The sequence below is a fragment of the Aegilops tauschii genome, chromosome 2 (genome assembly GCF_002575655.3).
Source record: "Aegilops tauschii subsp. strangulata cultivar AL8/78 chromosome 2, Aet v6.0, whole genome shotgun sequence".
NCBI lineage: Eukaryota > Viridiplantae > Streptophyta > Magnoliopsida > Poales > Poaceae > Aegilops > Aegilops tauschii.
In genome coordinates, this window is record NC_053036.3 from 301,251,600 (window position 1) to 301,273,180 (window position 21,581).

Consider the following 21,581-nt stretch of genomic DNA (forward strand, 5'->3'; position numbering starts at 1 on the left):
TACGGAACGAGTAAAGAGACTTGCCGGTAACGAGATTGAACTAGGTATTGAGATACCGACGATCGAATCTCGGGCAAGTAACATACCGATGACAAAGGGAACAACGTATGTTGTTATGCGGTTTGACCGATAAAGATCTTCAGTGAATATGTGGGAGCCAATATGAGCATCCAGGTTCCGCTATTGGTTATTGACCGGAGACGTGTCTCGGTCATGTCTACATAGTTCTCGAACCCGTAGGGTCCGCGCGCTTAAAGTTTGATGACGGTTATATTATGAGTTTATGTGTTTTGATGTACCGAAGGTTGTTCGGAGTCCCGGATGTGATCACGGAAATGACGAGGAGTCTCGAAATGGTCGAGACATGAAGATTGATATATTGGACGACTATATTCGGACACCGGAATGGTTCCGGGGGTTATCGGATATTTATCGGAGTACCGGCGGTTACCCGAACCCCCCCCCCCCCCGGGGAAGCTATTGGGCCTTATGGGCCTTAGTGGAAAGGAGAGAGGGAGGCCAAGAGGTGGCGCGCGGCCCCCCTTGCCCCAATCCGAATTGGTAAAGGGAAAGGGGCGGCGGCCCCCCTTCACCTTCCTTCTCTCCACTTCCTCCTTCCCCCTTCTCCTAGTTGGAATAGGAAAGGGGGGGGGCAAACCTACTTGGAGTAGGATTGCCCCTCCTTGGGCGCGCCTCTCCCCTTGCCCGGCCCTCTCCTCCTCCCCCCTTTATATACGGAGGAGGGGGCACTCCATAGACACAACAATTGATCTCTTGATCTCTTAGCCGTGTGCGGTGCCCCCTCCACCATAATCCACCTCGATAATATCGTAGCGGTGCTTAGGCGAAGCCCTGCGTTGGTAGAACATCATCATCATCACCACGCCGTCGTGCTGACGGAACTCTCCCTCAAAGCTCGGCTAGATCGGAGTTCGAGGGACATCATCGAGCTGAACGTGTGCTGAACTCGGAGGTGCCGTGCGTTCGGTACTTGATCGGTCGGATCGTGAAGACGTACGACTACATCAACCGTGTTGTGCTAACACTTCCGCTTTCGGTCTACGAGGGTACGTGGACATCACTCTCCCCTCTCGTTGCTATGCATCACCATGATCCTGTGTGTGCGTAGGAATTTTTTTGAAATTACCACATTCCCCAACACTTTGTGTACCCAAATTATGCAATGACGTGGATGACCATTGTAACCAGGGAAATTCGAACCAAAATTTTTGACGTTCAAACTCAACACACACGGGTTAAGCTATCTGAATCGTTTGTGATGTTCACATATCGTACACAGTTTTGAATAAGGGACCATGTCTGATGACACTTTGCGCGCCAGTTTTTTCGCTGAAGCGATTCCAAATTATCGGCTTCCGCGGAAATATCTACCTCCCCGCCCCCTCCCCCTTACCAAAAGCAACATTTCCCCTGTTTCCGCCTTCCTTTAGAAGTTCAAACCTTCACACCTTGCTTGCAGCGCCGCCTCCTCACCGGCGACCCTCCTTCACGCTGCTCGGCCTCGTCTATCCAGGCAGGCAGGTAATCCACACCCGAACCCCATCCTCCTCCTCCTTCCACATCCCATATGCCCAGACCGCCGGCGCAACACCTTCCACCCAAATCACCGACCCCTCCACCAAATAAGGGTCGCCCTAAGCCATGGTGCACGCAGTATAGCTAGGAGCTCAAGGAGCATTTGGCAACAGAGAAGCAAATCGCGGTCGCACGCGCGGATGAGGTCGTGATGGCTACTGATACGTCTCCAACGTATCTATAATTTTTGATCGTTCCATGCTATTATATTATCTGTTTTGGATGTTTAATGGGCTTTAATATGCTCTTTTATATTATTTTTGGGACTAACCTATTAACCGGAGGCCCAGTGCCAGTTGCTGTTTTTTGCCTATTTCAGTGTTTCGCATAAAAGGAATATCAAACGGAATCCAAACGGAACGAAACCTTCACGAGGATCTTTCTTCGAACGAACGCAATCCAGGAGACTTGGAGTGGAAGTCAGAGACGCAACGAGGCGACCACGAGGTAGGAGGGCGCGCCCCACCCTCGTGGGCCCCTCGTAGCTCCACCGACCTACTTATTTCGCCTATATATACTCTTATACCCTGAAAACATCCAGGGGAGCCACGAAACCACTTTTCCACCGCCGCAACCTTCTGTACCCGTGAGATCACATCTTGGGGCCTTTTCCGGCGATCTGCCGGAGGGGGATTCGATCATGGAGGGCTTCTACATCAACACCATAGGCTCTCCGATGATGTGTGAGTAGTTTACCATAGACCTTCGGGTCCATAGTTATTAGCTAGATGGCTTCTTCTCTCTCTTTGGTTCTCAATACAAAGTCCTCCTCGATGTTCTTGGAGATATATTCGATGTAATACTTTTTGCGGTGTGTTTGCCGAGATCCGATGAATTGTGGGTTTATGATCAAGATTGTCTATGAACAATATTTGGTTCTTCTCTGAATTCTTATATGCATGATTTGATATCTTTGCAAGTCTCTTCGAATTATCGGTTTAGTTTGGCCTACTAGATTGATCTTTCTTGCAATGGGAGAAATGCTTAGCTTTGGGTTCAATCTTGCGGTGTCCTTTTCCAGTGACAGCAGGGGCAGCAAGGCACGTATTGTATTGTTGCCATCGAGGATAAAAAGATGGGGTTCATATCATATTGCTTGAGTTTATCCCTCTACATCATGTCATCTTGCTTAATGTGTTACTCTGTTCTTATGAACTTAATACTCTCGATGCATGCTGGATAGCGGTCGATGTGTGGAGTAATAGTAGTAGATGCAGAATCGTTCCGGTCTACTTGACACGGACGTGATGCCTATGTTCATGATCATGCCTAGATATTCTCATAACTATGCGCTTTTCTATCAATTGCTCGGCAGTAATTTGTTCACCCACCGTAATATATGCTATCATGAGAGAAGCCACTAGTGAAACCTATGGCCCCGGGTCTATTTTACATCATATTAGTTTATCGTCAACTTGCCAATTTCTGTCGCCGTTTATTTTGCAATCTTTACTTTCCAATCTATACAACAAAAATACCAAAAATATTTATCTTATTATCTTTATCAGATCTCACTTTTGCAAGTGGCCGTGAAGGGATTGACAACCCCTTTATCGCATTGGTTGCAAGGTTCTTGATTGTTTGTGCAGGTACTAGGCAATTTGCGTGTAGTCTCCTACTGGATTGATACCTTGGTTCTCAAAAACTGAGGGAAATACTTACGCTACTTTGCTGCATCACCCTTTCCTCTTCAAGGGAAAACCAACGCATGCTCAAGAGGTAGCAGCTGCCATTTGTGCCGACCCCCAGATCTTGGAAGAGCACCTTGCCATTTGCTAGCTACGCCGGTTAAGCATGCTCGGTTTACCCGTTGCTTGTGCTGCTCCTGCCTTTCCTTAAAAAATTCTAGTGAATTTTGCTATCTAATTTTACCATACAATATGTTGGTCTAGTGTATATGTTCTATATGTCGTGTAGTGTGGTGCTCACTTATTAACTATTTGATTAATTAGTTGTCGTGTTCAGTTAACTGTTTGGTTCAATTCTGCAAATGTGATGTTCAATTCTTCAGGCTGCAATTTTGTATTGTTTTCCATGTGAGAAGTTGTCAAGCATGCTTGGTTTGGTTATATATTGTGCAATGTGGTGCTCAGTTAACGTTTGGTTCATTTGTGTTGTGGTGTTTAGTTAACTGTTTGGTTCAATTCTGCAATGTGATGTTCAATAGTTGTGGGTGCATTCTGTTATTGTATACCATGTGAGAAGTAAATCGAATTTGGATGTACTAAATACATGAGAAACAAATACAATTGCTATATTTCCAAGTTGTTAAGCCTGCTTGGTTTGGTTAACTGTCTGATCTTCTATTAGGAGTATGTTATATTGTGCAATGTGGTGCTCAGTTAATGTTTGGTTCATTTGTTGTGGTGTTTAGTTAATTGTTTGGTTCAATTCTGCAATGCGGTGTTCAATTGTTGTGGGTGCATTTTGTTATTGTATACCATGTGAGGAATAAATTGAATATGGTTGTAGTAAATACATGAGAAATAAATACAATTGCTATATTTTCAAGTTGTTAAGCATGCTTGGTTTGGTTAACTGTCTGATCTTCTATCAGGAGTATGTTATATTATGCAATGTGGTGCTCAGTTAATGTTTGGTTCATTTGTTTTGGTGTTTAGTTAACTGCTTGGTTCAATTCTGCAACGCGATGTCTAATTGTCATGGGTAGAATTTTGTATTGTTGTGCATGTGAGGAATAAATCGAATTTGGCTGCACTTAATACATGAGAAACATATACAAGTGCTATATTTCCTAGTTCTTAATCATGCTTGGTTTGGATAAATGGGTTTTCCATGTGGCTTGAATTAATCTGATGAATCTGCAATGTGCTTATTTTTCATCAACATATATTACTGATAGCATGCGAACCCTTACTTAACCTGATGACTAACTACCTTATATGTGTTGCAGGGAAACAATGGGAAGCGCCGAGGTTTACAATCGAGGTTAGCACGTGCATGGTCCGTTGTCTAATAGCACATTATTGTGCAATTGCAGGAACCATTCTAATATTTAGGTTTTTAACAATTTGGTCTTGCACATGTAGGTCCTGCTGTCAGAGGTTTTGACCCACTGTTCGACCCTTTTTGCATATGGGGAAATGAGTTGTCCATGAATATCAATCAAGTCAAGAAACTCAGAAAGATTGTTAGGAAAAAGAAATTTGTGACAAAAAACAACAAGATCTTTGTGTGCACAATGAAGAAGACATCAGTTCACTACAAGATGGTACTAACTATTATACCTTGCCTTTTTTCATTCCTTTGCCCCATTTCCAATATAGAGAAGATATTTATGCACATCCTTGTTTTCGGGACTTTCCAAAGCAGTTCACTGATGATTACCTCTCAAACCTCCTCTATGGTCAGGAGGCGCCTTCCGCTTCAGCAGTTTTCCAAATGAGATGCATCTGTCTATGTACCGTCTATGATGCTAATTTCTAAAGGTTCTACATGTTGCATGTGAAACTTGGTGCTGGTGTAGTTGTGTAATGGGGTAGCCGAGTGCTGCTATATCATGTTGTACTCTGATGTATTTCAATTATGAAATCCTGCTTCCTTAATATGGAAATGAAATATATTATGTGCTTAATATGAATGTCAATTAGATTAATAACTGGATTATTAATAATAGGGTTTTGCTATTGCAAATGGTTATTGAGAAAAGACCATGGGCGATGACCTCAGGCAACGCACACAGTTTCTAGGAATAAACCGTGTTGGATCAATGAACAATCACACACGACCTTCTCTTGAAAACTGTTTGCGTTAGGCCACCTTGCGCAAATGTTTACCACATGAAAATTGTGTGTGATGGAAAACCTTTGCCACACAGTTTCTTCTACGCACCGTGTGTGATGCATTCAATAACGCAGACGATAAAATTGTTAATGTTGTGTGCAATGGCAACGCTATCACAAACGATTTAACGGGGAAAATTATGTGTGATGTACCTGTGAAGGGAAACGTTTTCCTTGAAGCGACTGTGTGGGATGTACATACGAACGGAAACGTTTAGCGGGGACTGACTGTGTGGGATGTACTTGCGACCGGAAACAATTTCGCATGTATAATTGTATTTTTTTATCTCTACTGGACGTATTACCGTATTTGAGCGCTCGTCGGTCGCACACGACCTCATTTTGCAGAGCGTGTGTGCCAAGACGGCATATCCCCGATGGTTTTGGGGTTGTGTGGGAAGGACCCCCCTATCGCCCACACTCACTTGGCGACGGTTCCAAATGCCATCGCGGAAAGGGGTTAAACCCGTTTATATAGCACCTCGCTGTACCAGTGACTCCCCGGTGAAGAATATGGCGTCGATGTTGACTCAGAGGAAGAAGAACAAGAAACGCAACAAGAAGCGCAAGGAGAAAGCAGTGCTGGTTGTTGAAGGGTCGAGCACTCCTAGTACCGGCAAGAAGGCCAAGACCGTGGCTCCCGGCAAGGAAGTTGCTACGTGCACTGACTGTCGGGAAGCTGTGACTGTTGAGAAGGCAGGGAAGGCTGACGGGCCGTACTGCAAGATCCATTGGACTAAGGGCCATGATCTTCAAGAGTATCATTAGGTTGAGCAACTCGTCAAGAAGCAGAAGGCTGAGTATGAGAAGCATGACAAATAGAGAGACCAGGATGGTGTTGGTGGGAAGGGACGAGGCGGCAGAGGAGGTCGCCCCGGCAAGGCCCCTCGGTATCAAGGGAAACCTGCCAGAGGCCATGAGAAGAAGGAATGTGATGACTAGAGTGATGAAGGAGATCAAGAGGAAACCAGCGAGCAGGAGTTCCAGAAAGCCACTGACACCGCCTATGCATTGATGGAGGTGCATCCTTGCACTCCTCTCACCGCCAGCCTAAACAGTGAGCGTGTGAGGTCAATGCCGTGGAGCCAGTGGCAGATTCTCGGAAGCCACTCAAGTGGTCCCGCACGCCCATCATCTTTGATGAAGAGGATCACCCTGACTGCACCACCACCGTAGGGTGTTCGCCGTTGTTGGTTTCACCAACTATCCACAACCTCAAGGTCACAAAAGATGTTGGTTGACGGTGCGGCCGGATTGAATCTGATTGCTCCCAAGGTCATTAGCAAACTCCAGATAGCAAATGAAGAGCTCAAGGTTACTGGTACTTTCCAAGGGATCAACCCGACATGAGTCATCCTAAGGGGAAGATCACACTGCCGATTACATTCGGGGGGGGGGGGAATTAAACTACCAGACTGAGAAGATCGTGTTTGATGTGGTTGACCTCCCCCTGCCATACAATGGAATCCTTGGTCGCCCAGCCCTAGCAAAATTCATGGCAGCATCCCACTACGCCTACAACATGCTGAAGATGCCAGGGCCAATGGGTGTTATTTCCATTTCATCAGACAAGAAGGACGCAATCATATGCATGAAGATGTACCGAAAGCAACCACTGCAGAGGCCGTGGAAGCTCCCGCCAAGGAAAGCAAGAAAGGGAAGAAAGCTAGCAAGGATGCCAGCAAAGAATCTGGGAAGCGCGCCTCTTCAGAGTGTGTTGCGCCTGTTGATGACTTGCCAGAAAGTTCCAATAGCATGAGATCAAAGGTTGTTGCACACGCTGTGAAGAAGGTCCCAACGGGGCTGGTTGGCGCTTATGGTACATTTACTATCAGTGCCACCCTCAATGACAAATAGGAAAGCGCGCTTGTTGCCTTCCTGCGGGCGAATGTCGATGTGTTTGCTTGGCAACCATCTGACATCCCCGGTGTTCCCTGGGAGGTAATCGAGCACCACCTTGCTGTCTGCCCGCATGCCCGGCCCGTCAAACAGAAGGTCCAAAAGCAAGCTTTGGAGCTGCAGCAGTTTATTGCCGAAGAGATCAAGAAACTTGAGGCAGCTGGTTTGGTAAGAGGAGTATTGCATCCAACGTGGTTGGCAAATCCAGTGGTAGCGCGCAAGGCGAATGGGAAATGGAGGCTTTACATAGATTTCACAGATCTAAGTAAAGCATGCTCGAAGGACCCATTCCCCTTGCCGCGCACCGACCAGATTGTGGATTCCACCTCTGGGTGTGACCTGCTTTCCTTCCTGGATGCCTACTCCGGGTACCACCATATTTTCATGTCCAAAGAAGATGAAGAGAAGACTGCATTCATAACCCCATGCGGCATGTACTGTTTTGTACGGATGCCCTTTGGGTTAAAGAGCGTTGGATACACTTTTGCAAGAGCAATACAGATTGGCTTTGAGTCCCAACTGCACAGGATTACCAAAGCCCATTGATGGAGGCATACGTAGAGGAAGTGAGAAAGTTGGAGGAGCGTTTTGATGGATTACAAACAGAGCACGTGCCACGTGCTGAAAATAGCATTGCTGGTCATCTGTCAAAGTGCGCTGTGCAAAAACTCCCTGTGGAACCAGGGACTTTTGTTCTCCATCTGACTCAACCCTCCGTATCCCCGGCAACAATGGCCAGAAAGAGGAGGAAACTGGACTCCGGCAAGCCTCTCTGGGCAGAGCTTCCTGAAGCCCCCGACAGAGGGCTTGGCGGGAGCAACTCCCCTTCGATCGGTGAGCTGCACCCTCCTGCCAAACTACTAGTCTTTGCGGTTGAGGCACGCGCTCCCGTAAACGGGGAGGTGCCGCTAGTCCTTGTTATCGAGCCTCGGGCTCCAACTTGGGCGCGGCACATAGTCCATTTCCTCCAAATAGGAGAACTTCCCGAAGAGCAAGAAGAAGCTGAAAGAGTAGCCCGGAGGGCCAGTATGTATCAGTTCATTGACGACACGCTATACAGAAGAAGGCCCAACGGTGTGAAATTGAACTGCATTTGCCGGGAAGAAGGAAAGGAACTGCTGGCAAAGATACACAAGGGTATGTGTGGCTCCCATATTGGATCAAGGGCCTTGGTTGGGAAAGCTTTCCGGCAAGGTTTCTACTGGCCCACGACCCTCTAAGATGCAATTGAGCTAGTCATCAAGTGTGAAGCATGCGAGTTCCACTCTAAGAATATCCATCAGCCTGCTCAAGCTCTCCAAATGATCCCTTTGTCATGGCCATTTTTGGTCTGGGGGATCGACATTTTTGGTCCCTTCCTCCGTGCTACCGGGGGCTTAGAATTCTTGTACGTTGCAATCGGCAAATTTACAAAGTGGTCGGAAGTTGAGCCTGTGAGGAAGGTGACTGCACAATCAACTATCAAGTTCTTGAAAGGATTGGTGTGTCGTTTTGGAGTACCCGCCAGAGTCATCACTGATAATAGTACCCAATTCACAAGTCGCGCCTTCATGCAATACGTTCATGCCCTCGGAAGCAAGGTCTCATTTGCCTCTGTTGCCCATCCCAGAAGAAACGGACAAGCTGAGAGGGAAAACGCTGAAGTGCTGCGAGGACTCAAGACAAGAACATTTGATAGGCTGCAGAAGTGTGGCAGGCGATGGATCGACGAGCTGCCGGTGGTTCTTTGGTCCCTCCGTACGACACCAAATCGAGTTACCGGCCAGACTCCCTTCTCCCTAGTCTATGGGGCAGAGGCAGTGATCCCCACGAAACTCATATACGGATCACCTCAAGTACTTTCCTATGATGAAGTAGCGCAAGAAAAGCACCGGCGTGACGACGTTGTGATACTTGAGGAGAACCGTCTCCGGGCTGCTACGCATGCTGCACGCTACCAGCAAGCCCTACATCGCTATCACAGCCGCAGGGTTCATGCCCGGAGCTTTGAGGAAGGCGACCTTGTCCTTAGGCGTGTTTAATCCTCCAAGGGTGCAAACAAGTTGATGCCAAAGTGGGAAGGCCCTTACCGGGTAGTACGAGTCACCAGATCCGGCACAGTCTGTCTAGAGACCGGAGATGGCATTCAGTTGCAAAACTCATGGAACATTGAGCATCTCCGTAAGTTCTACCCGTATGGAAACTGTCGGGCCCTGCCCGGTAGCCACCCTTTTGTACAAGCCTTGTCTATGTTGCATGTAACCCTTTGTACAAAGCCAGGTGTAGACCCTGAGCAACAGATAAATAAACGAAGCACTTGGGGGCCCCATAGAAGCTTGCGTGCATGCCTAAGCATATCATGAGCATAGCATGATCATGTAGATAAGATCATATGTAGCTCTGTTTTCATCTGCATTAAGCTACAGGGTTCTTGCCTCGGACTTGGTCTCGAAGAGAAGAAATGGAGACGAGCCTACATAGCGGTCCCCGGTGATCCAAACAGATAATTTCCTTCTTATCCATACATGTTCTGTAAAGTGAAAACTTGTGCATATGAAAACCTTGTCATCTTCGAAACATAGGTGCTCCCATCCTTTGACTCGAACGTTGCTTCGGTCAAGGTGGTCGCATTGGCCTTTGACGGAGAATGTTCGGCGAGGGGCTGGTCCTTTTTTTGTAGTTTTGTGCCCGGTAGGCCTAGCCCCGCGGCAGCAAACTAAGGGCACCGGGAGGATAGCTTGTCGGAGAAAACTTGTTTACTTAAACGTATAAAGGCATCTCACCTCCGCATGGAAATGATACATGCACAAGTACCCGGCAAGGCTTGTCTTTTTCATTAATATGCTGATAAGCAAGTACAGACCTTATAGAACACAAACATGGATAAAGAAGATTACATAATTTAGACTAAAGTTTGGCAAATGCCTACACATTTTAGACGAAAAAAGATAAGTGCCCCGTAATCCCTTTCTTGTCCCTCTCCTCCTAGGCACTGCGGTGGGAGGTGAAGAGGGCAAAAGGAGCGCCTAGGCAGAAGCCCAGCCTAACCTTGTCAGGCCCCATGGTGAGGAGCCTGACAAGATCGGAGGGCGCGAGCAAAGGTGATGGTGAAGAGAGCGGCGAAGACGACCCCCTGGTCACCGCCACCAGGGCCAGCAGGACGCGGCAGGGCGAACAAAACCGGAAACTGACTCAAGCACAGGTTAATGAAGAAGCAAAGAAGATCTCAAAGGGTGAGCTACCAAAACTTCCTCGCCTCAGTACTAGACAGGGCCTACTCTAACGACGCTCGACAATGCGTTCAGGATAGGTCCGGGGGCTCCTGTCGGTGCAACAATCCCAGGCGTGTGTTGCCCGGACTATACACAGGCTCAAGAGCAAGGTTGCAGCATCCAAGGCAAGGCCAAGCCGAAGAGATAGCTCTTTGAGAAAACAAAGGGTGGATCAAGAAGACCAAGATGAGACCATCACTAAGGAAAAACCTCCCTTCTCGGGCCTGCCGCGGTCGAGGTCACCCAAAAGACAAATCTCAAGACAGCCCCGGCAAGCTTGCCAGGGATGCCGAGGGCGGATTACCCTGACAAGGCTCCACCGCTCCACCTAACAGCAACGCAAGTTACCTATCGGTGCAGTGTCGAGACCCCAAGTGATTAAGTGGCTGTTATTTGGCACGTGGCAGCCATTTCTGAAGGAAATCACCTCCAAATGACACCCGTCCAGGGACGTGTCACGCAGCAAGTGAGAAGGTGGCTGAATGGCACAACAAGGCTTGTCGGGCTTCACCAATGATGTGACACTAAACGGTGCATTTAATGCACCTTGTCCTGTCTGCAGAATTAGGTATGATAGCACTGTTTGCTATCTAAACAGTATGTAATGACTGATTTGCCATTGTGGTGACCCCTTGACCTATAAAAGGAGGGTCGTGGCAACCTTAGAAAGGTTTCAGACCCTTGTACACTCATACGCGCGTAGCTACTCTCGTCCCGAGGCAACCTTGCCAGGCTAGAGCGTTGCGTCTCCACCACGGTCCTTTCACCAATCCTCCAAAGCAGGAGTAGGGTTTTATGCCTCATGGCGGCCTGAACCTGGGTAAAAACTTCTCATGTGATCACTGCCGTTCCGCTCTCCGCTCTTTGTGCAATGTGCTCTTCCCCCTGCCGAACCACAAGGGGCCGATGGTTCCATAGGTGGCTGTGTTATTCCACGACAACTTGTCCCAAATCAGACAAAATTTTATCACAGCATGTTGGTGCCATTTCATGATATTATGCCAAGTTTCGTGATTTCAGGCGATTTTTGGATTTACAGGAATTTAAAAACTAAGCATCTCAATGTTTTCGGCCGAGGTGTTTGAAATTCATTTCCATTTCTTGCATGGGACCTAAAAATTTACCCAAGGACACATATATGATTTTTCACCTCATTTTGGTGCACTGGAGGTCTGGAGCATGTGCTTGTAGTTCAAATTTGAATTATGTGCACCACAAACAGTTCACTAGCAAGAATTGTGTGTGATGCGATATAAAATATCTTGGCGCACCCTCTTGTATCGCTTACGCCGGAAGCTTCGTCATTTACATTCCACCACCCGCGCTTCAACCACACTTGCACGTCAGTTTCTTGCAGCACCGATCGAAAAATTTCTGCAACCACAGAAATATCTAGCTCCCCGCCCCCTCCCCTAACGAAAAGCCACATTTCCATTGTACCTCCTTCCTTTCCAAGTTCAAACCTTCATTGCTTACTTGCAGCACCGCCTCCTTGCTGGCGACCGTTCGTCTTGCTGCGCGGCCATGTCGATATAGGCAGGTAATCCACACCCCACCCCCATCCTCCTCCTCCTTCTCCATCCCACATGCCCCGACTGACAGTGTGACACCTTCCGCCCAAATCACCGCCCCGTCCTCCAAATAAGCGCCGCCCATAGCAATTTTGCATGCAGTATACTGACGATCTAAGAGCATCTGGCAGCAGAGAAGCAAATTGCGGCCGCACACACAGATGTGGTTACGATGGCTGCCATGTGTGCCGACTGCAAGATCTTGGAGGACCACCTCGCCTTCGAGGCCACCGTCGATGCCGCCACGCGGTTCGCTACTTTAAAATATAGTTTGTGATGTTTGCTCGAGGCGAACGCCTGTGCCTTCTAGTGAATTGTCCTCTGTAATGTGAATATGCAATCTGATCATCTGAAATGTAATGTTCAGTTAACATTTTGGTTCAACAATTGCTACATTTCCTAGTAGTTATCAAGCATTCTTGGTTTGGTTAACTATCTTTGTTGGAAATATGTCCTAGAGGCAATAATAAAGTGATTATTATTATATTTCCTTAATCATGATAAAGGTTTATTATTCATGCTAGAATTGTATTGACCAGAAACTTAAATACATGTGTGGATACATAAACAAATACTGTGTCCCTAGTGATTATCTACTAGACTAGCTTGTTGATCAAAAGATGGTTACGGTTTCCTAACCATAGACATGTGTTGTCACTTGATAACGGGATCACGTCATTAGGAGAATGATGTGATGGACAAGACCCATCCGTTAGCTTAGCATATGATCCTTCAGTTTATTGCTCCCGCTTTCTTAATGTCAAATACTTATTCCTTCGACCGTGAGATCATGCAACTCCCAAATACCAGAGGAATACCTTGTGTGCTATCAAATGTCACAACGTAACTGGGTGATCATAAAGATGCTCTACGGGTATCTCCGAAGGTGTCTGTTGACTTGGCATGGATCGAGATTGGGATTTGTCAGTCCGTGTATCAGAGAGGTATCTGTGGGCCTTCTCAGTAATACATCATCACAAGAAGCTTGCAAGCAAAGTGACTAAGGAGTTAGTTACGAGATGATGTATTACGGAACGAGTAAAGAGACTTCCCGGTAATTAACGAGATTGAACTAGGTATGGAGATGCTGACGATCGAATCACGGGCAAGTAACATACCGACGGACAAAGGGAACTACGTATGTTGTCATAAAGGTTCGACCGATAAAGATCTTCGCAGAATATGTAGGAACCAATATGGGCATCCAGGTCCCGCTGTTGGTTATTGACCGGAGAGGCGTCTCGGTCATGTCTACATCATTCTCGAACACTTAGGGTCCGCACGCTTAACGTTCGTTGACTATATGAGTTATGTGAAATAGTGACCGAATGCTGTTCAAAGTTCCGGATGAGATCACGGACATGAGGGGAGCTCCAGAATGGTCTGGAGGTAAAGAATTGTATATATGACGATGCTATTTGGTCTCCGAAAAGGTTTTGGAATGCACCGGGTATTTATCGGATCACCGGAAGGGGTTCCGGGAAGGCCACGGGGAGTTATTGGGCTTATTGGGCCAATGAGGGAAGCACACCAGCCCACAAGGGGCTGGTGCGCCCCACCTCTAGGCCGCCGGCCCTAGGGAAGGAAAGGGAGGAGGGCTAGCCCCTCCTGCATTCCCCTCCACATGAGATAAACGAAAGGGGGGCTCCCCTCCTGCCTTCTCCCCAGGCGCCAAAGAAGGAAGGGTGGAAGCCAAGGCAGGCCCTAGGGCTATCTGTCGGCCCTCTTGGGAGTGCCCTAGGCTGCCTCCCCTCCTTCCCCACCTATATATATGAGAGGAGGGAGAGGGGCAACACAGACCATGATCCCCAAGCCGTGTGTGGCGCCCTGTCTCCCTCTAGTTCTAGTTCCTCTACCGTCCACGTCTGTTGTGCTTGTTGAAGACCTGCGGATAGTTTCACCACCTTCATCACCGCGTCGTCGTGCTACCGGAACTCATCTACTACTTTGCCTCTCTTCTTGTATCGAGAAGGCAAGGACGTCATCGAGCTGAACGTGTGCTGAACGCGGAGGTGCCCTACGTTCAGTACTTGATTGGGACGGATCGTGATGGTGTACGACTACACTAACCGCGTTAATAAACACTTCCGCTTAGCGATCTACAAGGGTATGTAGATGCTCCCCTCCTCTCGTAGCTACGCATCTTCATGGATAGATCTTGCGTGTGCGTAGAAATTTTTTGTTTTCCATGCAACATTCCCCAACAGTCTTACCATCTAGTATATGTTCTATTCTGCAATGTGGTGCTCAGTTAACTGTTTGGTTCATTTGCTTTGCTGTCCAGTTAACTGCTTGGTTCAATTCTACAATCTAATGTTCATTTGTTGTTGGTACAATTTTGTATTGTTATGCATGTGAGAGAAAAACGGAAGTATTAAATACACGAGAAACATATACAATTGCTCTATTTCCAAGTTGTTTAGCAAGGTTTGTGTTATCCTTTGGTCTTGGTAGTTTTGTAGAGGTCTTCGGCGTTGGTGTGTAGTGGCTTGGTTGCTCTCTGATTTGCCTCATCGCCATTGGCATGAGGTTGGTCTAGGTGGTGCATGTATCGTAGTACGCATGGTGGGTCTGTTTTGTGGATGTGGTTGCTAATCCTTGTGATTGGCGTTGTAATGGCCGAAAGGCTTGTATCCGACTTATTTTCCTATTCTTCTATCAATATATGATACACATGCTTGTGTGTATTCAAGAAAAAGTTGTTTATCATGCTTGGTTTGGTTACTGGCTTTTCCATGCGTCTCGAGTTAATCTATTGGATCTGCAATTTGTTTATTTTTCATTAACGTATTTTACTGATAGTATGCCAACTCTCAGAGAACCCGATCAAGATCTGCCTTATATGTGTTGCAAGAAAACAATGGGAGGCAATGAGTTTTACCATCGAGGTTTGCACATGCATGGTCCTTTGGCTAATATCACATTATTGTTCCGTTGCAGGAATCATTCTAATATATATATATAGGTTTTTAAAAATTTGTGCTACAAAAAATACACTTCCGTGATGACACGTGTTTGTCAGAGTAGGTCATGTTTTCTGTCATGCATGTACATCCATGGCGATTTTATGACAGAATCAAGATAGTCATACTTGTGCTGTCGTAGAAATGTTCCATGACAATACCAAAATTATCATCACGGAAGTCTCCACTTCAATGATGATAAATGGCGCGTCATGGAAGTGTTTTCTTCAAGGGTAACCAACACGTGGCATCCACCATAATGGGTCACCTTAAGCTATTGGGTTCCGGTATGGATCCGATAACCCGTTAATAGCCCGGACCAATGGGGATTTTCCATGTGTAAAATTCTCATTCGCCGGAGGATCCACGTGTCAGCTCATCGTTGGGACAGATGTCATCCCTACAATTGATGGAAGACGCCTATGATATGTTGACACGTGGCACAGCCCAACAGTGCCCCATTTAATGTAAAAAGGACAGCCCAGCTAAAGGCCCATATTTTTTCAGACACTAGTGGGCCGGCCCATTAACAGCCTGCCATGTTTTGGGCCAAATTATGGCCCATATCAGATCTGGCCTGTTCACAGCCTGTCGTGGTTTGGGCTAAATTATGACCCATATCAGATCAGGCACGTTAACAGGCCAGTTGTGGCACCCCAGGTCTGAGCAACCGGTTTACCTTGCATTGCCACCCCAGAGATCTAGTCTTCTGGCAACACACAACAATTTGGTACAAAAAACAACCGCTTTATTGATGCTAGTGGAAACATAGGTTCGATATTACATCAGGTAGCAAGGCCAAGCGGCACACACGGTGCGGCTGAACAGTATGTACATTATTTAATGAACATGAAAGGGGCCTCGATCACGACAACTACGCGGCAGTGGAACAACGACGAAGTGGAACTCCATAGCACAGGGACACCAATGTGGACACAGTCTAGACACGGGAAGCACTCCAATCCGGTAAAACTTTCCTGAAAGTTGGCATGACATGCCAAGTCAGTACATTGAATGTACTTGCAAGCTCACAACAAGTAAAATCATAATGACAAACAATAATATGACAATTAAGCAGGTTAAATGCAATGCTTCAACATACTACTCATGAAGTGAAGATGCTTGTGCACCGGGTCCCTCGGACTCCTTACCATATGGGTTACCTCGTAACCAATCTTATCAATACGGTGATCACTCCCGGATCACAACTGAAACCAACTCTTTGGTTCCAACAACAACCATCTTCATGGTTTCAACAATCTCATCTCATAACCAGTGCAAATCATATAACTTTAGTGTGCAAGATTTAATTATTTATGTTGATCCATGGTGTGACCTACTACGAACTGGGTTTGTAACCGAGGATGCGGCTATCGATTGATTTGACACACACTCTGTAGAGGTTAGCACACTGTACCCACACCACGGAATCCATGGCCTCGAACTCCCATTCAGATGGACCAACGGCATTCCGACAGAACTAACATATTGCCATGACACTCTCCCGGCCACTCTGACCAACTCCCCTTTGGGCTAAGCCATGGGTGGCCCCGATGTCAACCCGTGACATCCAACGCCATCGTCGTGGCCAAACATAAACGATCCCAAACGGGGACCTGGTACCAAAACAACAACAACGGGCACACAAGGTTATGCCTGCTTACCGGGCCTGGGTACCGCACGCCCATAACCTTCCGTCGTTGGAGGCACCGACCAGAGGCATGACAACGGATCGAATAAAGGCCTTCCCATAAAGGAAAATGTGGTTGCACTACGAAGCTCGATTCGGTGGCACCATGACTCGATCAACATTATGTTCAAGTTGAATTTATCATCAGGTTTAACTTGAAATAAAAGAACTCGAGCCATAGTATGCCATGACCATGCAAATATCTGACATGCAACTATATTCACACATAACTGAAATGAAATAGATCAACATCATAGAATCATTCTGCAAGCACTACTAATCACTTTAGAGACACTGGTTTTAGCTTACTGGTTTTAACCCAATCATTTTTAGTTACGACCTTAGCATGGTGAAAATGATCAACCATCACACGCAAATAATCCTGACCATTTCCAAACCATAGTCATGCTATCAACATCATACTACTGCATCCAACTAGTTCATGCACTCAAGTACCACAGCAAGCTAAACAATACAAGCATAACAATTGAAGTAATCTAAGCAATATTATTTAAATGATTTAATGCATGAAATGAGTCATATTCAAGTTGGAAAATCATAATTATTGAAATGACACAATGAAAATATTTGTGTGGCTTGCCTTAGCACAGAGGAGGGTCACACTCCTCCTGGTTCTCCTCAAGGCAAGGTTCTCCTTCTGAAAATAATTAAAAACAGTAAAAGAAAATATCAAGAACAAATATGAAATTCACCAGAAATTCTAGGCAGCAAGGAAAAATCTCCAATTTGGTGTGCTACTAGAATATTTCAATACAAAACTAATGCAAAAAGAATCAAATCATTTGGACTTATAGATTAGGAGTTATAGCTGGTCAAAGTTTCTGGTCAAATTTGAATTAAATTTGAATAAAAAGAAAATCCAGGGGGTGATGTCGAAGGCGTATTCCGATAATACGCCTCCACTCGTACCGCTTCGGGCACGAGTGGAGAGGCTGACAGTGGGCCCCACGCATCAGATCTGGCGAGAGAGAGAGGGAAGCAGGGGAGGGGGCGCGTCGCCGGCTTTTCTCCGGCGAGGAGAGGTCGGCGGCCACCGTGGAAGGGGTAGATCGACGCGGAAGCCTACAGCGCACCCGCACGTACCCGTATCTTGGCGAGAGGTGGACGGACGAGGTCGGCGTGGTCGTCTCCAGCGGCTGCAGCAGGCGGAGCTCATCGGAGAAGAAGACTCCGCGAAAACAAGTGGCTCCAGGGGCTCCAGGGGGGTCGGCTAGCTCTAGTGGTTCACCAGGCAGTCGCCGGAGAAGTGGGTTGAGCTCAAGGAGCAGTGGAGAGGTGGGGGATAGAGAAAGGGGATCACCGGCGAGCTCGGGTCGGGGACGGCGGCCAGAGGCCTGCCCGGCCAGGCCACGGCTTCCTATGGGGTCGTGGAGGTTGGGTGGGTGGAGAGGTGAGGAGAAATGAGCTCGGGAGGGGCCTATTTATAGGAGAGGCTGAGGCGGAGCTCGAGAGCTCGCCGGAGTCTCTGGACGCGGTGCACGGCGACGAGGAGCGTAAGTGAGAGAGGGAGAAGTGGCCAAGTCTCACGCGGCCACTGTACGAGCTCAGGGACGAGCACATGACACACGGGGGGCACAGCGTCGAGCACGGGGGCACTGTGCTCTTCTGGCGCGGCGCGCGTGTGATCGCTGCAGCGTCTCCAGCGTTAACGAGCGGCAGCGAGGGTGCTGGGGAGGTGAAGCGAGGCTGGTGGCGCGTTGCGGCATGCTGGGCTTGACGCTGAGACGTGCATGAGCTCAATAGAGGCTCGGGTGTAGCTCAGAGCGCGTCGACAGCATGTCCGAGCCTGTGTCCTCACACGGTCACCACGCGCACTGTGGCAACATGACACCCAGGCGATGCCAAACTATGTCTAGGCTGTCGACCATGGAGTGTTTAGGCTAGGAAAGGATTTAGCAAACCACCAGGATGAGTGAGTTGATCACAGCTTTGACTGAAAGTTTCTGGACAGAAACTTGTGGATTAATTTGTGAGCAAACCAGAAAGATTTAGGAGCTGAGCTTTGGGGTTTAGTGTTAGGTTACTAAGGTGATGATGCTCAAGAAAATTCAGCTCCAAAAGATCAAGGAATAATGCACTTGCTGTACAAACTGCATTTTTAGGTCAGAATGCAAATTAATTTTCCTAGCAAAATTGGACCACATGACCACTTGATATTTTTGCATAGGATGATGAGGTACTGTCCAAAGGGTGTGTGTGAATTTTTCTCATATTTTTGTGGGCAAGAAACAGAGGGGTTGCTTTGGAGGGAAACTGAAAATATTCAATTTTTAGGGTGAAAATGAATATTTTCCTTAGAAGAATTTTTTTCCAAAGCAATGTGAGGATGAATGAGAGGTAAAGAGAGGTTGTGGGAGGTGAATGGAGTCACTTGGGTGAAAATCAAAACAATGCCCAAGTGTTTAGTCCAAATGAATTAACTCAAAATCCAAATAAAAGCAAGTAAAAGCAAAAAGGCAAGGGAAAACTCATGATGGCAAAAACTAGGGTGTCACAAACCTCCCCCACTTAAGATGAATCTCGTCCTCGAGATTCGGTTGCTTGGGAAAACAATTCTGGGTAAGACGCTCTCAAAAAGTCCTCTCTTTCCTAGGTTGCTTCTTCCTCGGTGTGATGCTCCCACTGTACCTTATAAAATTTTATCACCTTACTGCGAGTGACTCTTTCTATTTCTTCCAATATTCGGAATGGTTTGTCCTCATACTTTGAATCCTTAGCAAGCTCTGTCTCTGCCATATCAGTCCTTTTCTTGGGTGGCGAGATACACCTTCTCAACTGTGAGACGTGAAACACATGGTGCACTTCTGACAATTCCGGTGGGAGTTCCAACTGGTAAGCCACTGTACCAACTCTGGACATAACTGGGAATGGGCCAATATATCTGGGTGCAAGTTTTCCTCGGGTCTGGAACCTCTTGACTCCTTTCATGGGTGTGACTCAGAGGTAAACATACTCTCCAGGTTCAAAACTGATATGTTGGTGCTTGGAATCATAGTAGCTCTTTTGTCGGGACTTAGCCACTTGTAGTCTGTCTCGGATCTCTTTGACTTGTTTTTCAGCCTCCATGATTAAGTCAGTTCCGAAAATACCGCTATCTCCGGTTTGAGACCAGTTTAGCGGAGTGCGGCACTTACGGCCATATAGAGCTTCATAGGGTGACATCTTGAGGATGGTCTGGAAACTGTGCTGAGGTAAAGAGAGAACCTCGGTCGGAAGTGATAGTTCTTGGTACTCCATGTAAACTGACGATTCTGGACACATATATCTGTGCGAGTTGATCGGCTCAGTAGGTGGTTCAGATGGGAATGAAGTGAGCTACCTTTGTCAGCATGTCCACCACAACCCATACTGCATCATTGCCTCGGTGAGTCTTTGGTAGGCCTGTGATGAAATCCATGCAGACATCGTCCCACTTCCATTGTGGATCAGGTAAAGGTTGAAGAAGTCCGGTGGGTTTCTGATGTTCCGCCTTCACTTGGTTACATATATCGCAACAAGCGATAAAATAGGCAATGTCCTTCTTCATTCCATCCCACCAAAATATCTGCCAAAGTTCTTTGTACATCTTGGTACCTCCTGTGTGAATCAAGTACGAAGATTCGTGTGCTTAGGTCAAGATCTTCCTTCTTAGGTCTGCTTGCTCAGGTACGCAAATCCGACCTTGAAACCTTAGAGTACCTTGCTCATCCTTCGAGAAATCCTGGGTCTTGCCTTCTTGCATACGCTTGACATGGTGTTGCAGGACGGCATCATCCAGCTGGGCTATGTGGATTTCTTCCTCGAGTGTAGGGGTGACTTCCAATATATTGGTGAGGTCAGCCTCAACGATAACCAGGTTAAGCTGAACGATCTCTTCTTGGAGTTCGGGAGGCAAGGACTCCATCAGGGCGTTCAGGTTGGCAGGCTTGCGACTGAGGGCATCGGCAATCACATTGGCCTTACCGAGATGGTAATTTATTCCAAGATCATAATCCTTGACCAATTCGAGCCATCTTCTCTGTCAGAGATTCAAGTCTGGTTGGGTGAATATATACTTGAGATTCTTGTGGTCGGTAAATATCTGACATCTTTTGCCAATGAGGTAGTACCTCCAAATTTTCAACGCATGCACAACTGCGGCCAATTCCAAATCATGGGTTGGGTAGTTCCCTTCGTGGGGTCGTAGTTGTCTAGATGCGTAGGCTACAACCTTGCCATCTTGCATGAGTACACATCCAATGCCTCTCTTGGATGTGTCACAGTATACATCGAAGCTGCGATAGATGTCTGGGAGGGTCAAGTCAGGTGCTGACGTCAATCGGGTCTTCAACTCATTGAAACTGTTCTCACAGTCCTCAGACCATACAAACTTCTTATCCTTCTTGAGGAGTTCTGTCATGGGCTTGGCAATCTTAGAGAAGCCTTCGATGAATCGACGGTAATATCCGGCTAATCCAAGAAAACTCCGGATCTCAGTCACTATCGTGGGTGTTGTCCAATCAAGCACGTCCTTTACTTTGCTTGGATCCATAGCTATGCCTTCCGCTGAAAGAACATGCCCCAAAAATCCGACTTGCTTGAGCCAAAATTCACATTTGCTGAATTTCACATATAGCTGATGGTCACGGAGTCTTTGCAAGACTGCTCTAAGATGTCCCTTGTGCTCTTCTTCACCTTTCTAGTATATGAGGATGTCATCAATGAAGACCACCAAAAATTTATCCAAGAAGTCCATGAATACTTTATCCATCATGTGCACGAAGAAAGCGGGGGCGTTGGTGAGGCCGAAAGACATGACAGTATATTCA

At 47.0% G+C, this 21,581-nt stretch overlaps 1 long non-coding RNA gene across 1 annotated transcript; it reads left to right on the plus strand.

Moving 5' to 3' along the window:
* The first annotated feature begins 686 nt into the window (after window positions 1-686).
* Window positions 687-2,519, plus strand: LOC141042013 (uncharacterized). The gene is made up of 2 exons (XR_012203820.1): window positions 687-2,043; window positions 2,138-2,519. It is a non-coding gene; the product is annotated as an uncharacterized lncRNA (long non-coding RNA).
* Window positions 2,520-21,581: the final 19,062 nt, after the last annotated feature.